General features: G+C 44.3%; 1 pseudogene across 1 annotated transcript; it reads left to right on the top strand.

The window, feature by feature from the left end:
• The first annotated feature begins 65 nt into the window (after positions 1 to 65).
• LOC308617906 (glucose-6-phosphatase 3-like) lies at positions 66 to 5,083 on the top strand (annotated as a pseudogene). Its single transcript has 2 exons — positions 66 to 143; positions 3,919 to 5,083. The product of its transcript is annotated as a glucose-6-phosphatase 3-like (transcript).
• The last annotated feature ends 917 nt before the right edge of the window (positions 5,084 to 6,000 follow it).

A 6,000-nucleotide genomic window follows, 5' to 3' on the forward strand; every position in this document is an offset into this window, starting at 1 on the left:
GTTCTTCCCTCTCCACAGCAGGAAATCAGGTTTCAATTTCAAATTTCCAACATGCTGGCTCCATCATGGCCCCACTCCTTGTAGGACTACTACTTCAAAGAGATTATTCTAGGGCCTCCTTGGACACAGCACAACCACTGACCGTAATTTTTAAACTTTAATCAACCTGCTGCCTCAGGGAGGTCAAGAGAGTATAGCTTCTTTATGAAGATGCCAGGAAATTGTAGGTTGGGAAGCATATAAGGAACTTCCTGATTGTAAAATGGTGGATATCACCTGTGAAACATACTCAGCCATAACTTCAATCCCTTCAAAGTGAAGGTACCAGTCGAGAAATTAGGGAAATACTTTTGAGCAGAAGTGCTGCAGAGGCCTTGAGGAGACTGAAGCCGAGGAAGAGAACTTGGATTCATGCAAAGAGAGAAGAAAGGAGGAAAGTGAAGACACCTTGAGGTTGCAGTTGCTGGTAGGATGGCCCTATCATGGAGCACAGCACCGAAAAGGACACTGTAGCAGAAGTACATGTTGGGAACACTGCTGCCTTTACTTTACTTACTCAATCCCTGCAGCTCTAGCCTCACCTTCCTTAGGTTTTTCTCTTGACCATGGAAAGCTGGATAAAGAGGAGTGGAAAGGCAATAAATAGGTCATCCAAGGTTGTGAGGTAGTTGAGAGACTTAGACCTTCCACTGTTGGCTGGGAGAGAGACACGAGTCTGAGTCTTTTAAGAGTAGATGTGGGGCTTCCCTGGTGGCGCAGTGGTTGAGAATCTGCTTGCCAATGCAGAGGACATGGGTTTGAGCCCTGGTCTGGGAAGATCCCACATGCCGAGGAGCAACTAGGCCTGTGAGCCACAAATACTGAGCCTGCGTGTCTGGAGCCTTGCTCCGCAACAAGAGAGGCCGCGACAGTGAGAAGCCCATGCACCGCGATGAAGAGTGGCCCCTGCTCGCCGCAACTAGAAAGCCCTCACACAGAAACGAAGACCCAACACACCCAAAAATAAATAAATAAATTTATTTAAAAAAAAAAAAAAGAGTAGATGTGAAGGTGGTTCAAGGATTGACATTTTAACGTTTACCAGATGATTACACTGGCTTAGGCTGAAACCTGGTGAGAGAACCAGTCTCACTCATTTATTTAATCACTCAACAATATTTAGACATGGAATATATATGCTGCCCAAGACTATGCCATAAAAACCCTTTGGATCATATAATCTGCATCACAATCTTGCCACAGCCTCTCCATTGGAACCAGCTGAGTCTTTCAGTTTAGAAAGGTTGTAAAACCGTTCTGGAATGCAGTGATTATTCTGATCCCAGTGATAGCCTATATTTACAGATTCAAGTTTGTTGTGACAGTATGCATGGTTAGAGAAATTTTATTTCAGGTAAATGGATAAAATCTTCATAATACTTTATTGATAAGAGCAAAAATTAGATGATTTAAATTCTGGTTTCCTCCCCCACCCACTATTCTATTGCTGATATAAACAGGAATGTATCTTCACCCTGAAGTATTTTATCAGAAGCTTTTTTTAATCAATTAAATTGTAAAAAGAATTCATTAAGAAATAAAATAACTTTTGAAACTTTTGAAATGACAGCGAGCTAAAAATTTTCAGCTTTTAGACACTGTCCAATTCTCTGAGGTTACAGTCAAGTGCCTTGCAACTTCCTGAGTGAGGCCAAATTGATGACATTTCATGTTGAGAAACTTCCGTTACCGGCGTAAGTTCTGAGAAAAATAATATGATGAAATTTTAGATACTTCACCACCCCACACACACACCCACTTCCATCTCCCCACCACCAATAAAGAAAATTGTATAACCCATCAGCATGCAGACTTCATGTACTCTTTCATAAAAGTGGGAAGTCATGCTAAAATTATGTAAAGGTTGAAAGTAAAATGAATAGGGACTAAATACAGGCAAAAGAACAGCAGTTTCTAAATTTGACCAGATTTTTGGCTATGGAAATAAGACAGAAGTAACCCTCACTTTATGCTACTGCCTATCTTACTACTGAATTCATCTCATCACACCCAATGTTGACCTAAACACATTGACCGGAGATCCTGGTTTGAGGACTGTGTGACTTTGGGTAGTCACTTATTCTCTGAGCTTAGCTTTTTCCCTCTACAAAATATATATAATTATAGTACTAATATTCCACATTATCTTGTTGATTAAATGAGACAATGTGTTTAACGCACCAGCACAATGCATGCAGTATGTGCATAAAAACTAATATCTGAACATAAAATCAAAGCAGTGTACATGCTACCATAATACTGGCATGGTTTTGTAGTGATATGAAATTCTTCGGACACAAATGCCCGAGGGCTAAGACAAATGTGCTGTCCAGCAGCAATGAGAGAGAGTCAGCTGATTTAACAGACCTTTACAGATTCATGACCATTTTGTCATGACAGAATATTTCTTTGTTTACTCCTGGTAGTTTAGGAAGAGGCTATATTGTATTTAGCTCTGATTCCTCACTCTTGGCACATGATAGGGATAATCATTTTTGAAGAAGAAATGATTAAATATATAAATGAAGGCCTATATTAAATAAATAAAAGGTTTGGGGTTATTAGTGCACCTTAGGCCCTGGTCTTTACAGTACAGAGTCACAGGCAAGTGTGCTATGGCCAACAAAGGAGCCCTTAGGAAGATACCCTAAATGTAAGATTTAAATATTTGCAAAATTTATGGGCATTTGGGCAAATGATCTATCATGGGAAATCAAAGAACAAAGAGAGCCTACCAGGAAAATATGAGCTTTTCATTACTCCCCCTTTCCTACTCCATCACGCAAACTTCTCACATACACAGAGTATCAATGCATCTGTATGATATTATAACTTAAGAAGCCAAGACAAAAGAACCTAAAAAATGTAACATTAGTATGTTCAGAGATTTTTTTTGACCTCTGGGGGCCCTGGTGAGCCTGAGTGCAAAGCATCATTTCCTCACAGGAAAGAGGTGAAATCCTGATGCATAGGCTAAAGACATGGCTTTCCTCTCTGAGTTCTTGGGCACTAGGCCAAGTGAATGGGCAGGAATCATTCCATTTGCAGAGTAAAATGGGGTGAAAAGCACTTCTGGCACACTTTGTCCATATAAATTATACTTGTTTGCAATTCATCAACTCCTTCTCTCCTTTATATCCATATGTAATGTAAAGGATCATCTTTCTCTGAAGCTCCATAATGATGCACAGCTCAAAAATGTGATAGAATCAGCTAAAAGAGAGCAGATGGAAGCTTTTTTTCCCCAATATGCATATTCATTAAAAAAATAGAGAACTCAACAAAAGGAGATACAGAAGTACTTGTACCCAGGGGCTGCAGAGACTTATGTATAATAGTAAGTTGGTTTTCTGCCACTATTCATTCTTGAAACCTTTACTCATTCATTCCTGCAGTAATCATTGAAAATGCTCTGGGAAAAAGTCTGTCTCTCTATATAACGCCAAATATATTTCCCTTTGGATTTTTATTGTACCTTAGAATCCATGATTCAGGAAGAAATGGTTAAATATTTTACTAGACAAATATAATTAGAAGGCAAACTATGGAAAGGGGAGGGGCAAGGCAAGCTTAGAACTGGGAGGAAGTGTGACTTTGACTGTTATACTTGTTTGCAATTCATCAACTCCTTCTATGTGTAAGAACTCTCAAGCCTTTGGGGACGACCCATCAAAATCATGAGGCTTATCTGTCAGCCTACAAATCAACAGTAGATGAATTCAAACAAGAGAGTCTTGGGCTGCGGAAGGAAGACGTGAATCAATTTGCCAGCTGTGTGTGCAAACTTAGGGTCCTGCTTCAGCACGGGCCTGGGATGCCTGGTTCCCCGGAGGAGGGGTTGTCCCTAGCCTTTTCTCCAAGGGATCTCAAAATATCTAGGAGGGTAGTGGTGCTGGAGGAGAAAGCTCTGGTCTGGAAGGAATCTTGGCCCTTGATATTACATATCCATCTTCACAGCAGCAAAGGAGGGACCCTGGACACATCACCAACCCTCTGATCAAACCCTGGCCGGGCCGGCCCCTTGGTCGTCACAGAGTCCACACGGGCGAGGGCATCATGATGGCTGAGGTGCAGAACCAGCTGCCTTGGTTAGAGAACGTGTGGCTCTGGGTCAACTTTCTGGGCAACCCCAAGAGCCTTTTTCCGTTCTACTTCCCTGCGGCCTACTAGGCGTCTTGCTGGGTGAGCATTGCAGAGCTCTGGATCAGCCTCATCACCGCAAGGCTTGACCTTGTCTTCATGTGGTTTCTGTTCTGAGGCAAGCTCTTTTGGTGGGTCCATGAGTCTGGGTACTACAGCTAGGCTCCAGCCCAGGTTCACCAGTTCCCCTCTTCTTGTGAAACTTGTCTAGGCAGCCCTTCTGGACACTGTAAGATCACAGGAGCAGCTCTCTGGCCCATAATCATGGCCATCTCTTTCCAGGTGGCCACTTGGACCCACAGCCACTGGGTGAGGGTGATACCTAGCTTGGCTTATTGCACCTTCCTGCTGGCGGTTGGCTTGTCCTAGGTCTTCCTCTTGGCACATTTCCCTCACCAGGTATTGGCTGGCCTAATAACTGGTGCTGTCCTGGGCTGGCTGATGACCACCCCCCAGGTGCCCATAGAGCGGAAGCTAAGCTTCTATGGGTTGAGCTCGCTGGCCCTCTTGCTGGGTGCCAGTCTCATCTGTTGGACTCTCTTTACACTGGGCCTGGATCTTTCTTGGTCCATCAACCTGGCGTCTAAGTGGTGTGAACAGCCTGAGTGAGTACACTTGGACAGCCGGCACTTTGCCTCCCTGAGCCATGACTCAGGGGCCGCCCTGGGTCTGGGAATCACCCTGCACTCTCCCTGCTATGCCCAGGTACAGAGGGCATACCTGGGATACGGCCTGAAGCTAGCCTGCCTTGTGCTGTCCACGGGGCTGCTGGGCCCCCTGGACTGGCTGGGCTACCCCCCATCAGATCAGCCTTTTCTACATCTTCAATTTCCTCAAGCACACCCTCTGGCCATGCCTGGTCCTGGTCTTCGTGCCCTGGCTGGTGCACACATTCAGTGCCTAGAAAGCACCATCCATCCACTCTTCCTACTCTAGGCGCCTCCTACTGCCACTCTCCCTCTCACAAAGCCCACAGTCCATGACCTCCACAATCTGGGAGGCAGCCCCATCCCCTTCCAGCCCCCAACAGGCCCCTCTCATCTTGAATTTTCTACTTTTCCCACCACCTGGTCTCAGCCCCAAATAAGGGCTTTCTCTCTCCCAGGAAGGCTGTTCCTCCTCCTGCCTCCCCTCCCAAGTCCCCAAAGAGCAAAGACAACAGCAAGACCAGTGGGTTCCTGTAACACTATGAGGGGCTCAGAACAGCCCTAATAAAGCCCTTCCACAGCTCTGGAAAAAAAAGAAAAAAAAAAGAAGAAGAAGAAGACAAACTATGTAAAAAAGTGAAGACTTCCGCATTCCTTTAGCAGTATGGATTACAGATATTTAAAGGCACACTGGGGCTTCCCTGGTGGCGCAGTGGTTGAGAGTCCGCCTGGCGATGCAGGGGGCATGGGTTCGTGCCCTGGTCCAGGAAGATCCCACATGCCACGGAGCGGCTGGGCCCGTGAGCCATGGCCGCTGAGCCTGCACGTCTGGAGCATATGCTCCGCAACGGGAGAGGCCACAACAGTGAGAGGCCTACGTACCACAAAAAATAAAAAAATAAAAATAAAATAAAATAAAAACACACTGTTATACCAAACGGTATAGTAATGTTAAGAATAAAGTTCAGAATAATGAACTGTCTGGATGGCATTTAGCTATGTGGTTTTTTTCCCCCTAAGTACTTTTATTTTTTTAAATTGGGGTATAGTTATTTTACAATGTTGTGTTAGTTTCTACTGTACAGCGAAGTTGAGTTCCTCATGCTATACAGCTAGTTCTCATTAGCTATATATTTTATACATATTAGTGTATATATGTTCATCTCAATCTCCC

This window comes from Mesoplodon bidens (assembly GCF_964165515.1).
Source record: "Mesoplodon bidens genome assembly, chromosome: 5".
NCBI classification, from domain to species: Eukaryota; Metazoa; Chordata; class Mammalia; order Artiodactyla; family Ziphiidae; genus Mesoplodon; species Mesoplodon bidens.